At 44.5% G+C, this 17781-nt stretch overlaps 1 long non-coding RNA gene across 1 annotated transcript in view; it reads right to left on the bottom strand.

Moving 5' to 3' along the window:
• The window catches only part of LOC310844119, a 33440-nt gene extending 17868 nt beyond the window's left edge, over positions 1-15572 (bottom strand). Inside the window, exon 1 of the long non-coding RNA XR_014563955.1 lies at positions 15361-15572. This is a non-coding gene — a long non-coding RNA (uncharacterized lncRNA). The remainder of the gene's footprint in view (positions 1-15360) is intronic.
• Between the last annotated feature and the right edge of the window lie 2209 nt (positions 15573-17781).

Below are 17781 nucleotides of genomic sequence, written 5' to 3'. Positions count from 1 at the left end.
CTAGGAAGAAGAAGAGTTTGGATTTGATATCCCGCCTTTCACCCCCTTTAAGGAGTCTCAAAGCGGCTAACATTCTCCTTTCCCTTCCTCCCCCACAACAAACACTCTGTGAGGTGAGTGGGGCTGAGAGACTTCAGAAAAGTGTGACTGGCCCAAGGTCACCCAGCAGCTGCATGTGGAGGAGTGGAGACGCGAACCCGGTTCCCCAGATTACGAGACTACCGCTCTTAACCACTACACCACACAAGACCCTCTGGGAGTGATTATGCTGTGAATCCCTCCATCGTAGGCCCGGGTTGTATATATGTGTAAATAAACCATCTATCACTAAGACACTAAAGTCTCCGCTGTGCCTCGTTCCCAAAAGGAAACATGAACCCTTAGAGATTGCAGATAGCGTGCAACAACATGCATGACATATGCAGTTAACTGGGATATCCAGACCTTGCAAGACGCACGAAGCCATGTTTGTTGCAGCTGCTTCGTGTTCCTCCCCACACTGTGCACAACTGAGCACTGTTGGGCAAAGAGGAGCTTGCCAAAACGTTAGTTCAAGCAGGTGGTTTTGAGCTTCACTTTTCCCTTCCATTTGCTCGAGAGGTTCCTACGACAACAGAGACCTCATACGTCTGTGTTGGCAAGTGTGCAAGCTGAGAGGCAGATGTTCTTGCACCCACCCATTCAAATCGTGTTGCCAAGCTAGTTAGCATGAGAACTATTAGTTAGCATTTGAACTGGCCACCTGGGAGTAGAGTTGTAATAAGGCAGTTTTAGGCCATGTGCTGCCACTTTATTCCTCATCTCTCTGCAGGAACGGGAAGCCTAAATTAGTTTGGAGAATGCTGAGTTTCCTTTTCTCCTTTTTCGGCACGTTGCTCATTAGCCCAGAGACTGAATATCGTTCCTCCTAGCCATGAACGGATGCAATGAGAAAGTAACACAATGGGGGCCCATCCCCATTGAGGCCTGTGATCAGTTTCAAATTTGCAGAATATTTATTGTTGTTTGGTCCACGCAGGACCATCCTCAAAGTCACAGACAAGATGATAAACAATGAAACAAAAAAACGCCATCCTGATGGTGCCACAGATAAAAAAATAACACCCAGCCCAAGTGCTTGGTGTGGCTTCAGACGACCTTTCTCAGGGCATTCACACAAAACCATCATCCAGTTACTTCTGTGGTTTATCTGCCCTTCTTCCACCTTTTCTCAGAGCGCAGAAAGTCTCCGCAAGTGTAGGAACCCCTTATGCTACTCTCCCACCTTCTTTTTTAAGAGGCAAGGCATATCAAGTGAACGTATCACAGCTCAACACACATTCACTATGACCTTTGCAGTGGCTGCCATTTTATCATTCATCCGACCATCTGCCATGGATGCTTTAGTTGAGATTCCTGCCTTTAGCTGAGATTCCTCCATTGCAGGCAGTTGGGACTAGATGACCCTTTTATTTATTTTCAGCTGACCTGTTGATTAGTGCTAAAAGACTTTTCCAGCTATCTTAAAAAATACCCCACACATTTGAATATTAGCTGAAATGAAAATTGGACTGATTTTTAAAAATGGTTTAAAAACACAAAAACTCTTTCTAATAGCCGCCATTTTAGCAACTTTCTCCCCCCTCCCATGGATCACGGCTCCAAAACAAGCATTAAATGTTTTGCTTTTGTGCATTTTAAACTTAAAGTGACTGTAATTATTATTGTAATGGCTTTAAGGGTTGCTTGTGCGTAAGTTACCGCCTTTCCGGGCCAGTTTGGCTGGTTAAGCCGTTTCCCTCTGGACAGCCCTCCACTCCGTGGCTGTTCAGTCGCTGGCAGAATCCGTCAGTGGGCATTTCTTGAACCTCTTCCAGCAAAGAAGCTCTTTGATGCCAAGTCGCCGCCTACTTTCCCTGTGCGAAAATCTTCTGCGCAGGGTGGGCGTAGGCAGCAGAGGACTTGTGCTCTCCTCGCTGGTCTCCTGCGAAGAGTCCTGGAGCCTCCTCTCCGCTTCCCCCATCGCCCCCCCCTCTAACCCTGGTGTAGCGCTGATTATCTTCCCCAGCCGGGGACTCGCCTCTCTCCCTGCTTGGCCCCTCTCCAGCATCGCTGCTGAGTCTCGCCTCCTCTGCTAGCTGCGATGGCAGGTGCTTTGCATGTTGACTGATCCAATCCCGGACATCTCCTGGTAAAAGTTCTCCGGAAGCAGGGCTGGGAACGGTATCTTCTTGAGAACCCAGAAACGCCCTGATACTGAGACAGGTTGACCCTACAGGACTTGATCGCCTTCTGCAGGGCCTGTGAGACAGAGCTATTCCACCTGGCCTTCCATTTGAATTAGCCGGATCCTCTATTCCCCTTTCCCTTTCCTCTTCTATGAAGAAACCCTTTCTGGGACCCCACATTTAAATTCTTATTCACACACCTCCTTGCTGGCCCTAGTAGGACCAATTTGGCCAGTTAACCCTGGTGATCTTTAGATGTCTACTGACTGGGTCGTCGTCCCCCCCCCCCCCCGCCAAAAAAATGACCCCCCAATTTTTGAATTTTACTGATATTGATGCTGCATTTTATGTTGTATTCTATGCTGTTTTAAAGTCGCATTTTAATCAATGTTTTATATTTGCTGCTAGCCACCCTGAGTCCGGTTTTTAAACCAGGAAGAGTGGGGTACAAATAAATATTATTATTATTATTATTATTATTATTATTATTATTAGACTCAACCAGGAAGGAAGCTTCATATGTTGCATTTTATTATTTTATGTAAAGCATTCTGTCCCATTTTATATGTGTTTTGGGATAACCACATCACACCCTCAAAAATTTCAGAGGGCACAAGCCACAGATTCATAATTTTGATTAACAAGACGATGATAAAATCCTATTGAAGGAAACCTTTAATTATTTAGTTAGCTTCTCTCTTTAGGATCTTTCTATATAGTGATGTTAAATTCTCGAAAATAATCTTTTGGAGAATATTCTCGATTAATGAGAATATTAGAGAATTTTCATTTAAAACAGGACAATATTCATTTTAATGCATTGAAAAGGATATAATTATACATGTTTATATGCTCAGAGGGCAACCAAAAACTGTACAGATACTTTTATTCAGTGGGGCAATGCGGTGAATTCACACTCTTTGATTTTTTGCACCAAACTTGAAATTGAAAATTCAACATGTATGACTCACATTAATCACTAAGCCTGCCACTAACCGTATATTTTCCATCAACTTTGAATTCTAATTATGTTGCCAACTGCCAATGGTGAATGACACAATGCCCAGTAATGTAACTGGATTTAAAAAAAACAAAAAACCATTATTCATTACTTACACTGGCAATATCAAAGCTTGTCTTATTATTTACTAGATATTTTTTTTTAAAAAAAATGTGGGTTGTAAAACTGGTTCTTACATTAGAATTTACAGTTTGTGGAGAATATTCTCCAGAGAATTTTCTAGCAGAGAATAGTCTCACCTCACATCACTATTCCCATACTGATTCCTTCCTCCCCTACTTCTCCATTTCCCAGTTCTAGCCTTAACTCCCTTGCTTATCCTGATCTTTCTCCCTATATTCTTCCTGGTTGTAGCTTCCTTTGAGGAGGGAGCTGTTCTGGCCCATAAATGCAGTGGACAAGCATCATTAATATCTGGTGCCCTTGGGTAACTGTTTTAGGTCAAGTATTTCAATAACCACCAGCTCCTCAGAGAACTGGCATTTTTGTCTCCTTTTAGTATTACAGATTACATATATCAAGTAGAGCCATGGGGTCTATTAAGGGCTCACAGGGGAGTGATGCCACTACTTTTGAGTGCCAGCGCTTCACTTAAACTTATGAGCGTACATATATAATGAAGCCCTTTTCCAGGAGCAGCCAGCAGCAAAACTCTAAAAGAAATTAATTTATGCACTTTCCTTTGTACTTACCTTTCCTGGCTCCTCACTCTGAAAAGTTTTGTATCAAACGCACCTTCATATTTTTCTCCCTTCCACTGGTAAATAAGGCTGTTAACTAAAAATCTATTGTTAGCGATCACTAGTTTTGAAAATGACCATCGAATCACCAAGCAAATGCTGGCCAATACTTCTATTGGAGAGTTTTATGTTTCTTAAATGTGGTTGTGTGGAGAATTGCTGCTCTGGTTTCCTTGGTCTTTTCAGACCACTACATTTGCTTAGCGCATGACCTTCTTCTGGAAAGATGCTTAGGAGATTTCTGAATTAAAATTTATCCGTTGCATTTGTTATACAGTAAAGCCTCAGCGCCTAGGGCTTGCCGATCGAAAGGTCGGTGGTTCGAATCCCTGCTACGGGGTGCGCTCCCGTTGCTCGGTCCCAGCGCCTGCCAACCTAGCAGTTCGAAAGCACCCCCGGGTGCAAGTAGATAAATAGGGACCGCTTACTGGCGGGAAGGTAAACGGCGTTTCCGTGTGCAGCTCTGGCTCGCCAGAGCAGCGATGTCACGCTGGCCACGTGACCCGGAAGTGTCTTCGGTCAGCGCTGGCCCCTGGCCTCTTGAGTGAGATGGGCGCACAACCCCAGAGTCTGTCAAGACTGGCCCGTACGGGCAGGGGTACCTTTACCTTTACCTTTAAAGGTAAAAGGTAAAGGACCCCTGAACAGTTAAGTCCAGTCAAAGGTGACTATGGGGTTGCAGTGCTCATCTCGCTTTCAGGCTGAGGGAGCCAACATTTGTCCACAGACAGCTTTTCGGGTCAAGTGGCCAACAGGACTAAACCGCTTCTGGCGCAACGGAACACTGTGACAGAAACCAGAGCGCATGGAAACACTATTTACCTTCCCGCTGCAGTGGTACCTATTTATCTACTTGCGCTGGTGTGCTTTTGAACTGCTAGGTTGGCAGGAGCTGGGACAGAGCAACGGGAGCTCACCCCGTCGGCGGGGATTCGAACCACTGACCTTCTGATCAGCAAGCCCAAGAGGCTCAGTGGTTTCGACCACAGTGCCACATGTGATATCGAGTCAACAAAGCTATATGTGCACCTGGCAATGGGCTGGGCAGGAGGAAGGGAGAGAAGAACTGTGCGTGGATAGCTCAGTTGGTTAGTGCGTGATGCTGATAACCCCAGGGTTGCAGGTTTGATCCCCTCATGGGATGGCTGAATTCCTGCAGGGTTCCTTCCAACTCTACAGTTCTATGATTCTAACTGTGCCCACAGCCAGGGGCCTCTTTGAAGGTTTCGAGTGTAGACGCCAGCGCTGCTGAAGAGGCAAGGTGCTTTTCCATTTCAAAATTCAACCTTTCCCTTCAGTTATGTTTGTTGTGTTCTCGGGGGCTACTCAGAAGTGCAACGACGACCCTGATTTAATCACCTCTACGCTGTTTGACAGGAAGGGTGTGGGGGGAAGAGAACGTCGAAAGGTTATGTCAAAGGGTGCTTTATGCCTCTGAGCAAGATTCATGAGGACGTCCCTTTTGCCCATCTCCTTTCCACTATTCTTCCTAAGAAACGGCAGAGATGCAGGAAGGTTTGTCTGGATTTGGTGAAGGAAGAGAAGGTGGGAGTCGGGGGAAAGTGTGTGTATCTCCAGGCAATTGCTGACAAGGGAGAGAGGCGAAGGCAAAGTGGCAGTGCTGCTGGGGTCTTCAAGAGTACGTTTATGGGGGTGGGAGATGTGGTATGACCCAGGAAGCCGGCAGGAGAGGCGTGGTCTATAGGATGAAAAGCACAGCCCAAGCTGCGAGGGACAGAATGGCTGTGAGGCACCGCATTTATCAGATTATTTTAACACCTTGATCAGGGAAGCAGTTAACCTGGAGAACTGAAGTGCCAGGATTTAATAGACTGAAAGGGATACAGGATTTTGGAGGGATACAGTATGTTTGTTTGTGTTTGTGTTTATGGTATACAGTGGTACCTTGGGTTAAGTACTTAATTCATTCCGGAGGTGCGTTCTTAACCTGAAACTGTTCTTAACCTGAAGCACCACTTTAGCTAATGGGGCCGCCTGCTGCTGCCGCGCCGCCGGAGCACGATTTCTGTTCTCATCCTGAAGCAACGTTCTTAACCTGAAGCACTATTTCTGGGTTAGCGGAGTCTGTAACCTGAAGCGTATGTAACCGGAAGCGTATGTAACCCGAGGTACCACTGTACATGTGTATATATGGATCTGTGTATAAATAAACCTATTTTGCAACCCAAAATTGAATCCCTTGTAGATAGTCAGGGTCTGAATTACACTAAAAGGGGAAATCAGGCTTAATGGGCCAGATGACTTTATTAGAGTGTATATAGGAAAGCTTCTGCCCTTTTGGTCATAAGGGTGATTTCTCCTTTTGGCTTCCAAAAGGGCAGACTAGGTTCTGTTGATCACTGGGCCCTATGGGGAAGTTTTGTTCCTTCCAATTGACCGTTTCACCATGATGGGCTTCTTTCGCCTTTAATATGAATTATATGCCCATGTGTGGTAGGGATGGGGGAGCTGCTCCATTCAGTTTGCCTTTAAAGATGAATCTACCGAACCTGCCATTTCCATTACCATATGAGACGACAAATGCAACCATCTTTCAAAAGTCACACTTCTCTGAATTTTGCAATGCAGTTTTCCGGCCAAGTAGCATGTAAACATTTATATACTGGGGTAGAGCATGCATAAAAATGCATATATTAGTGAAAATAATATACAAATAATATACATCATTTTAGGGGAAATGGCTTTTCAAAAATGTATATATTGGAGGGAATGTATACAAGCTTTAGGAGAAATTTGCACTAAAATGCTGATGACTTAAGTCACAAACTGTCATGGGAAAATGTGAATAACTGAACTTAATAACTGGAAAAATAAGGAACTTGGAGAAACTGAAAGATCCACCCATTCCTAATTTGAGTGGGGGGACGAGAGAGCGAGCACTATGCTCCAGCCTTTTCATAAATCCATGTTTTTGGGTGTTATGCATCAGATCATACTTGCATTTCTCTTCCCCTTTGTCTAAAGGTCGGCAGGGCTACCTGAGCTCTGTGTAGCATGTCTGGACTTTTTCCCTGAGCCCTTCCTACAATCAGGAGGAAGATGCGCAGAGCAGGGAGGTGTTCTGCAATCTCATGATCTGCAATTAAATAAATCTACAAACGCTCCAGCTTAATGACTGGCCTTTTACGTTACCTACGTTGTTTTTATTGCTTCCCAGCGCCTGCATCTGCCGCGTTATTTTTAATCTGCGCCAGCAAATTACAGTGACCCTCTTTATCTGAACTTCTGATCGGAGGCCGCCTAGTTCTCCCCAGGTCTCCCTCCCTCCCCTTTTCCTCCCCCCCCCCCACCTGGAAGCAGGGAAGCAGCTGCTGAAAGCAGAACAGTTGCCATAGCAACCTCCTGGCAACTTCCTCCAAGTATCTGACTGAGCAATAGTGTTGATTCCTGAGGCTGGGTGGGAGGAGGTGGGGCTGGGAGGAGGTAAAGGAAGGTTACTGTGCACTTAGTTAATATGCAAAACCACTTACTGCAGCGTTGGATGAGCAGGGAATCAATGCAAACAAAGCACCGCTTGAGCTCCTAATGTGGGATTGACACACAAGTTGCTCTGTCCAGGGGAAATTCAGGTGGTTTGTCTAAATAAAGATGTTTTGCAACCAGACCAAAAAAAAGCACTGAGCGGATATCCTGAATAGATTTCTTAGCAGGGCTCTGCCCCTATAATGTCCCCCCCCCCTTAAAATAAAGGGTGGTGGGAATGGATGAGGAATTGGATATAGCTGGGTGCACAGACACGCAGGCACGTTCACTCCCCTCGCCGTGCCAATGCCTTTCTTCTTTTCAAAGGAAAATCCAGCGCTGAAGCTCTGTGACATTGTCTGCCCGGTGGAGCCGGCGCTCACAAGTTCAGGTTTGCATCGATTAAGCCGCATCGGTGACAAAACCAATGTGTTTGGATATGAAGGAAGGCAACGCGATTCAGATCCTAATTCCAGGAGGCCGTTCAGCAAGTCCATCATCACAAAAACCCCCAAGAGCCCTGCTGCACCTTTTGAAAAGATGCAAACTTATTCTGTCACGAGCTTCCACGGACTATAACTCACTTCATCAGACACAGACAGCTCACCTTAACACAGATCATATTTATGCCAGTCGTAAGACCTAATAAGGCATAGTTCCCTGAGCAAAGTCATGAAGCCCAGGAACTTTCAGAGACCCTGTTTATCTCTTGGGATGTTGTCTTGCTAGAAATTGGATTCTGGAAACTGGATTCTGCTCTTGGTATTGGCGGTTAGGCATTAGCAGGGGTAATTGTTATGCAAATGAAGGGGGGGAAGGAAGCGCCATCACCTTCCCCCAATGAAAAGGGTAGTCCGGTAGAGGACTCTGGGGGGCGTTGCCCTGTCCGAAACCTAGGGAGGTGAGGGCCTACGGCACGTCCCCGAGCGGTGACACCCGTGGAATCCTAGTTGGCGTACTTCAACAGGACTCCCACGGCTGGTGGATAACCCTTCCATGCCGGGTAGTTGATAGGAGCCAATGCCTAAGGCCAATACCTTCCAATTCCTGTAATCAATAAAGTTGTGGCCTTTTACGCCCATTAACCTTACATAATGTGTCCTTTGTCTTCATTTCACATGGGGGGAGGGGACTTGCCACGCAACTGGATTCTGCTCTTGCATCGCTGCCATGACAGACGTCTTGGGAATGCAGAAAAGTCCCTCATTTAAACAATCTTTTTTTAAAAAAAAATGCTTAATCTATAATATCATTATGGGGTGTTTTTTAAGCAATACAAGACTGCCCATGGGCAGCCTCTTGTACAGTGGTACCTCAGGTTACATGCGCTTCAGGTTACAGACTCCGCTAACCCAGAAATAGTACTTTGGGTTAAGAACTTTGCTTCAGGATGAGAACAGAAATTGTGCTTCAGTGGATCTGCAGCAGTGGGAGGCCCCATTAGCCTAAAGTGGTGCTTCAGGTTAAGAACAGTTTCAGCTTAAGAACAGGCCTCCGGAAAGAATTAAGTACTTAACCCGAGGTACCACTGTATTGCAAGACAGCCTTGTGGGATGAAAGTCAATCTACCTGAACCTCACCAGCAGGTGCCATTGGGAATGCGAAGCAAGTCTTGTGGTGCAAAAGCAAATTGTACTTTGGGTCCCCCTACCTTTCACAAGGGTCTCTTGCTAGGAGACTTAATTAGTCGTAGCCTTTCCCTGGGGGCTTGGTGGGAGGAGGAGAGACTTTAGTGGAACTAAACTCCAAATGATTCCTCTTTCTTGGCTACATTTAAGGTTAATTCACAGACAAATTGTGGTGTGTTAGGTTGTGATTTATTTTTGGTTTTATGCCTCGGAAGACCACGGTGGTGCTATCTGCACACTGATTTTTACTGTAAAAAATATTTTCTTGGTGCAATTGTTGGGTAGGCCAATGGTGATGATCTAGTGTAGAGAACTGTTGTGCTGGTCAAAGTGAAAAGTCTCCCAAGAGGTATAATCTCATGCAGTTCGAAATACACTTCCCACTATGTTGAATGTATAAAAATACCCCCAATACTTGTTGGAAATGTAAAACACAGGAAGGGACATTTTATCATGCTTAGTGGACATGTTAAAAACAACAACCCAAAATTGATATGGAGAATTTTGAAGATTAACTTTCAACTGAAGCCAGAATTCTTCCTGCTGGGATTTAATGATATACAGTTAGTAAAGAACTATGGAACTTTGCTTCAGTATATGATTTTGGCAGTGAGACTTACATGCAGAAAGATGGAAGGGCTCATCACTTCTAACAATGGAAGAATGGCTGTTAAAATTAATGGACTTAGCTGAGATGGCAAAACTGACATGTTTATTCAGAGAAAAATCGTTGTTAATGTTTATGGCAGATTGGAAAACTTTCATAGACCTTTTGTGCAAAAAAGAAAATGAAATGATGACATTTGAATTTGAGGATGGAAGATTAGGTTTGTTTGTAGAAAGTGGCTTTGGAGGGTGTTATACTGGAGTGGATATTGTTTATATACAGTGGTCAGATGAAGAACTTGGAAGTTCTTTAACCTCTGAACTTTCTTCTAACTGTCTATCTTTTAATCTCTTGTATATTCCTTCTTTATTTCTCTCTCTCTTTCTCTCTCTTTCCTTCTTTTCTCTTTTTTTCTTTGATCTAATTGTATTCAGATCAATGCTTTAGTTCTGGACAAAAAAGGACATACGATATCAACCTTTCTATTTCTCTTTATAAAAATTTATTAAAAAATTATTCTAAAAGAGAGAAAGAGAGACACTTCCCAGTATTTTTTGCCACCCATGTCCTTGTGTTCTCCACCTCTGCCTGAAAGAACTCTGCCCTGTTAAGTGATTATGCCCTTTCTCTCTTGCTGCTCACTATACCTAGAATTCTGTGCCAAAGCACTTACATCATGATTTCGCCTCTTCCTCTTCAATTTCCTCCTCACAGACAGTCTTTTCTGTGAATTCTTTGGCCTACCGCCTCCTCCAACTAAAGCAAAACCAAGATATACGGTAACTAGATTTGCTCATTTCCTTCCACTCCTTCCCCTGTTGACTTTCCCATCACCTGATTTTAAATTGTATGCTCCGTTGGGCAGGGATATTTTGTGATTATGTTTTGTGATTATGTATAACACACCATGTACATGATTTATGGCTCTGTACAAACCAAGAACAGGAAGCCTGAGGCCCTCAAGCTGTTGCTGGACTCCACCTCCCCACCAACCCAAGCTGGCATGGCCAGTGACAGGGATGTTGGGAGTTGTAGTTCAACAATATCTGGGGAGCTGCAGGCTCTCCATCCCTGGTATAAACAATTATCCAAAATTCAAAATAGTCATAATGCAAGGTGGATGTATTTTGCATGTTTCCAATCAACCCTTAAACTGATGTCCTTGCAGCACAAACCTATACATATCTACTCAGAGTTAAGTGCAATGGGATTTACTTCCATGTAAGTCTGTACATAATTGCTTTCCTATGCTCGCTTTTGAATGGATGTTTTTGAATTCTGGTGCTGGAGGAGACTCTTGAGAGTCCCATGGACTGCAAGAAGATCAAACCTATCCATTCTGAAGGAAATCAGTCCTGAGTGCTCACTGGAAGGACAGATCCTGAAGCTGAGGCTCCAAGACTTTGGCCGCCTCATGAGAAGAGAAGACTCCCTGGAAAAGACCCTGAGGTTGGGAAAGATGGAGGGCACAAGAAGAAGGGGATGACAGAGGATGAGATGGTTGGACAGTGTTCTCGAAGCTACCAGTATGAGTTTGACCAAACTGCGGGAGGCAGTGAAAGACAGGGGGGCCTGACGTGCTCTGGTCCATGGGGTCATGAAGAGTCGGAAACGACTAAACAACAACAACAAATGCTCGCTTACCTGGGAATAAAGCCCATTAAACTTCCATGAGTAGACTTGCCTTGGATTCCACTGCCTATCACTGTGAATGATGAGCCATCACAAGTCTTGCAATCATTTTGAACAATACATTTTTTGCACTCCTATCTTAAACCCATATACTTATATACATGCCTCATCGAGTTCAATGGGACTTAACTTCCTCGAATTGTAGCCTTTTCTGAAATTTGTGGTTAACGCTGTGAGATACGCAGAAAATCACAGGAACGTTTTGTGTGATGTTTTCTTATCACGGCTTCTCTGATCTGCATCCTTCCTCGTCTTCCTTTGCTTTATGTCCCTTAGTAGTTTGGCCACTTCATTGTGATATTTCATTTCTCACCACTAATACAGAAACATTTCAAATCTGCGTTCCAGATGCGAAGATATAAAAAGAGGCAGGGTTTTCCTTTAAATTGTACTTCTTCCTTAGAGATATATGGTTTACCTCCAATGCCTAGATTTCCAAAAGCAGTGGTGCTGCGTTGGCTGAAGAGTTGTTAAAATGGATTACTGATATTACAAGATTGTCAAAACATGTTTTGCTGGCAAAGGCAAACTTCCTTGCACTTTACATGACTGTGATGTATTTATGTGGGGGAAAGTATTCCTTTTAGTGCTTTTGCTTCTATCCATTTGTTCAGTTTGCCGGCTTCTTCCTGATTAAATGTCTGGCTTTGATCAGTGATTTTCCTAGGGCCCTTCAGAAGCTTATCAGGGATTCCTCACCGAGAAGATCAACGGTGGTGGACAAGCATCTCTGAAAGGCAGCTTAACCTCTCCCATTGCTTCCTGCGGAAAATGCGGTTGGGGCAGGCTTTTTGAACTCTGAATTCATGTACAATAGCCGTACAATGGCCACTCAAGACAGTGCACCATATGAACTGAGTCTGCAACATATAATATGCCCCAGAATTCTTCACAAACTTCTAGAAAGCTACTGCAGCTAACATCAGGATTCCTTTTAGCCAGATGAGTCACTATGGAAAAGGATTAAAATAGCATCCCAACCCTTTCTACCTTCAAGAATCTCCATGTTGTCTTGTCTGCACCATGGAACATCTTCCATGGAATTCCAGCATCTTGCAGAGGATTCTGGGAATGAAGACCAGCATTCTATATGTTGCAATGTAGAGTTACTGACTCCCACCTTGTCCTAGGCAACCCCAACAGAGGAAGGCACACATCTGATAGTCAGTTCTTTGTTGAGAACAGGACGTACTTGGCAGCAGCTCCCACGATGCCCTGGATACACATGCTGTTCCCAGGTCTGCACTCTGTGGAGCAGCTGCAACAGCAGTGGGAGTGTCCCCGTCCCCCCCCAGCTTACGAGTGTCATGGGCCAGGGGTCGGCTTTACCTGCTGAGCAGCAGCCTGAAAGAGCAGAAGGTGAAGGGACTCCACTTGCTGCTGATCAGCCTTCTTGCTCCTGATGAGAACCAGCTTTTTAAAGTAGGGTTTCCAGCCTCAGTCAGTTGCTGGAAACACCATTCATTGTTCCTGACCAGACCTTGCTGCTTCTTGTGACCTCGGCGTGCACAATCTCAGGCTTCGCCTACATGGAAGTTGTCGCTGCTCTTCCCTCTTCAAACCCCTCTTGGTTCTAGGAGACATTGTGGTGGGAGATGGCAGGTATTTGACTGGCCAGTCCCTCTCTGGAACAGCCTCTTCCTCCAACACATCCTGAATGCCCACCTTTGCCTCTGAGAGCTCTGATCATTCCTCCACCCCCTTCCCACCCTGGCTCCTGCCTCACAGGTGGTGCCTGTTGGGATTTTGACTACGTGCCATTCTGTGCAGCTTCACACAGAGTCAATTAAGTGTTGGCTGAAAGCCAAGAAGACTGAGCAGAGAGGAGTTATTCTGCCTGGAGATATGAGACCTTGGATACAGCTCTACCATTGTTTGAGGTTTCACACAGGCATGATGACTTATGACCTTACTGACTGGAGTGTGTGTTGGTCAGTGTGGTGTTCTGTGAGTCGTTTGGAGTTTGTTAAGAGAGCGCTAGTTAAGATCCGTATCTGTTCTTGAATATAGTAACTTGTAGAGACTGCTGTAAATAATAAAAATCTCGATAAGTAACCAAGTTACTATACTAATAGAAGCATCTGGTTCCTGCTTCGTCCATCCTGCCTGCAACTGATTGCTTTCTGGAACTCTGCGTATGCTCTGCTAAGGTCTGGCTAAGGTCCTGCAACAGGTCAAGGTTGCAAAACACCAATAACCCCCCAAATCACTAGCCCCCTCTGCTGGTCAGTCCCCTAGTGTCCTACCTCTGACACACACTTGTCAGAGCCCTGCTAGTCCTGACACACTTGCATCAGGGCCCTTGCACATGCTTTGGAAGCGAACGGGGGCTGCCACAGCTTTGATGCCCAAGCAAATGTTTAAAAGATAGTGGCATACAAAGGATCATGAACTTGGGGTACTGGAGGAGACCGGTAGGTCCTTACACATGCAGCATACGGATTTATTTTGGCTGTTCATACACACACAGCCAAATTGGCCACAGATATTACTGTGCTATTGTTTTCGTTTCTCTCCCCCAGGAACTGACTCTTTCCCCCTCATTATGCTTTATTGATAATAACCAGCAACTTTCAAGTACGAATGTGTCAGTTGTCATTTAATTTCCCCATTCTTCCGTTTGGAAGAAATGGACTGGAAAAAAGCTGCCCCAGCAAGAATCCTCTGTGAACTTTGGAACATACTTAGTAACATATTAATGTGGGGAAAAGGAAGAGTTTGTATATTCTGGAGTTCAGTGTAGCTGCTGAAATTGTAAGCTGTGGAGTCCACAGTTCAGATCTCATCTTTGCCAAGAGCCAAATCTTTAGGCAGCCTTACGGGCAAACTATGATACATTACATGCCTTTGAGGTATCTGCCTTCCAAAGTGATGGCAGTGGGACGCAATTAGCATTGGGTGAACCTTGTCCAATATCTGCGCCAACAGCAGGTTAATTTTTGCCAGACAGCAGCATGGCGGGGGATAGATTGATCACCCCTCCCAGTGCCCTGTGGCTCCAGACCTGATTGGTTCCCCATGTGGGTGCCATTTCCAAAAACAAAAATATATGTTAAATGTGATGGCACCTTAAATGTAACATGTTGCTCGGCTGTTAGGCACAATAGTCTTCTCTTAGACATTACTTCTCAATCTGCAATCTTTCTTACTAGTTGCAGTCATGTGCAAACATCACTGGCCATTTATACAATGGATGGGATTGTGCAGAGCACATCATAAACAAAGAACTGCCCTGAACCTTCTTAAATGTTGCATAAATGCTTGAGGATATTTTTACGTATGTGTGTAGCGAGTGTCCAGATTCTGGTGGCTGTTGACATTCCCACATGATTACTGACAACCCAAGTTTAATTTCATATATGTTCAAAACAGATCCATATATTTCCACTTTTTTAAAGACATGTAATAAGAATGGCTGGCAATTGGATTAAGGTTTGTGAATGTGTTGCCGAATTCTCGTACATTCATAACACTTGTCAGGGCCTGTTGACCTGCGCAGCGCACCTAAATGTCCGACGTTTGCTTTAACAATCTTACAAGTGCCTGTTTTATTTAATAAAATTTAGATGCCTCAAAAGGTTTACCTGCACACACACACACACACACACACGTGTTGTGTCTCCATTGCAATATTGGACACTGACCAATCTGGGATTTTAAAGTAATCTCTTGATCTCTTCCTCTGTTCCCAAGTATGCAGAATCTTCCAACTGCAGTTCTCTAATAAGCTGTCAGGCCAGAAGATGAATATAAGCCAAGGGTTTGGTGTTTTTTTTTTATCAGGAAGGAAGCTCTGCTGATGGAGCCGTACTTCTATTTAACACTTAATTACGAAGCAGGGCACAAAGACAAAAGCCTTTGAGATGGTTGCCATTAGAAACTGAGCCACCGTTCTTAGGGCTCCGGTCACTCTGCACTTCCCCACCTGCTCTCCTCTCTTCACCCTGCCGACTCACCCCCTCCTCTCCTTTAATTGACTGACCTTGCCTTGCCCGGGCGAGCTGAACTTGGTGGTTCTGCTGTTTTCCGTCGCTGCTAAGCTGAGCCACTGAAAGCAGAAGCTGGTAAAGGCTGGTGCCAGGTTTACAAAGAAGGAATTCCCCCCTTCCCGCCAAAGGAGGAGTCTTTGCAAATATGGATCTATGTAAAGAAAGGGCTGAGTGGGTGTACATGTGAATGCATGCGCCCACTCCTGCAGAATTGGATACGGACATTTCCATTTACTCGAGGCAACTGTGGAAAGAAAGCTCTGTTGACCTATTTTGCCATCCAGCAAGGGAGGTGTCCGCATTAATCAGGAACCAGCTGACCACTTTCACTGCTAATCTCACATAGCCAACATGCTTCTACTTTCAAAGGGAAAGCCATAATTTGTTTGCTTGTTTTCTACTTACCATAATTTCCAGAAACATACTGGATTTAGCAATGTGGCATTTTATTAAATCAGTGGTTTTCAAATTCTGCTCCAGAGTTCTTGGAAGTTTGTATTGGACTGAATGACAGTTTACCCACCACTATCAATCAACTCCATTCACTGCGGAGGATTGGTGTCAATGTATTATTATTATTATTATTTTATATTTCTTGTATCCCATTGCAGCTTCCAATGAAATATAAGGAATACAACAACACATCAAATATTAAAAGGTTTCTGAAACAGGGCTACCTGTCTTCTTAAAGCTGTATAGTTATTTATCTCCTTAACATCTGATTATTATTATTATTTAAATTTGTATACTGCCCTATACCTGCAGGTCTCAGGGCATTTCACAATATAAAACACAAATACATAATCAAAACAAAAACGACTGAATAATCCCCTCTAGTTCACATCACTGCATCCTTCAACTCCCAGCTCTAACTTTCTCCTTCTAATGATTCATGAGTTGCGGGCCCCACCCTTTTGCCATCTCACCTAGAGCCCCTTTCCTTTGTTCTCCTAAATGGTGTCAGGGACCGTGAGCTTGTTTGGAGGTTCTAGCAGGGGAGCGCAGCTATCATATACCCTTGACCGAAGAACGGTACACTCCTTCTATCTGGGATGGTCGTCCTCTTCCACCGAGCGCGCAGCTTCAGGAGGGACGCAGCTTCGGGAGGGACCAAACATTTTTTATGTATGCAACAACGGCAGCAAGGATACTCATCGCTAAGAACTGGAAAACTCAAGATCTACCCACACTGGAAGAGTGGCAGATGCAGCTGATGGACTATATGCAACTGGCCGAGATGACTGGCAGAATCCGAGACCTGGGAGAAGAGAGGATCGAGGAAGACTGGAAGAAATTTAAGACGTATTTACAAAAACATTGTAATTTGGTTGAATGTTAAGAAGGATGCTAGATTATAAATAATTGGCCACCACTAAAATAGATTTGAATTTGATGATAAGTGAGATTAAAGAAAACATAAACCTTTTGGAGAATTGCCAGATTATATTTAAATGAGTGGATATAAGATTGTAAACAAGTTGATAATTTGCTTGGAAAAATTTTTTAACAATGTAAATGGGAGCGGGAGACGTGAGGGAGTCCAAAGAAGTGATGAAACCACGTTATGATATAAGTAATGTTGTTTATTATTTGTGCATTTGTATCCAAAAAACTTTAATAAATATTTATATTTTTTTAAAAAAATGGTGTCAGGGACCGAGCTGAGGAGGGCTGCACTGAGGAGGAATGGAAGGAGCCTTCTCTGGCTCCTGATCAGGATCCTGAATCTCCCCAGGAGCAGGAGGACAGTATAGATTTGGAACAGTGGTTTGCAGAGGGACATAGTTCAGAAGGCAGAAGCTGGGAAGTACTGGGTGGTGAACACCTAGGAGGAAAAGAACTAGGAGGGAAAGTGAGTTGACAGACTCACTGTCGCTGGAAAGCATTCATCCGCTCAGCCCAAGGTCAAGAAGAGCTGATAAGGTGGCAGCACAGAAAGCACAGTGGTTATGAGCTCAGGTTGCCAGACACAGTAGTGATGTGGGTAACCAGGGAGGAAGTGAGTGGAGCCCTTAATTGGGAGCACCACCATTCCTAGGAAATTGATTATTCTCTTGCTGTGATCATTAAAGTTTCTAGAAGAAGAAGAGTTTGGATTTGATATCCCACCTTTCACTCCCCTTCAGGAGTCTCAAAGCGGCTAACAATCTCCTTTCCCTTCCTCCCCCACAACAAACACTCTGTGAGGTGAGTGGGGCTGAGAGACTTCAGAGAAGTGTGACTAGCCCAAGGTCACCCAGCAGCTGCATGTGGAGGAGCGGAGACACAAACCCGGTTCCCCAGATTACGAGTCCACCGCTCTTAACCACTACACCACACATTGCCAAGAAGACTCCTTCTAACTGGTAAGAAGACTCCTTTTCCTTTGTTATGCTTATCTACTGTCAAAGGGGGGAGAAAGTTGATTCCCTGAA

This window comes from Podarcis gaigeae (genome assembly GCF_964106915.1).
Source record: "Podarcis gaigeae genome assembly, chromosome: 4".
NCBI lineage: Eukaryota > Metazoa > Chordata > Lepidosauria > Squamata > Lacertidae > Podarcis > Podarcis gaigeae.
This window is presented reverse-complemented; position numbering and strand designations above follow the sequence as displayed.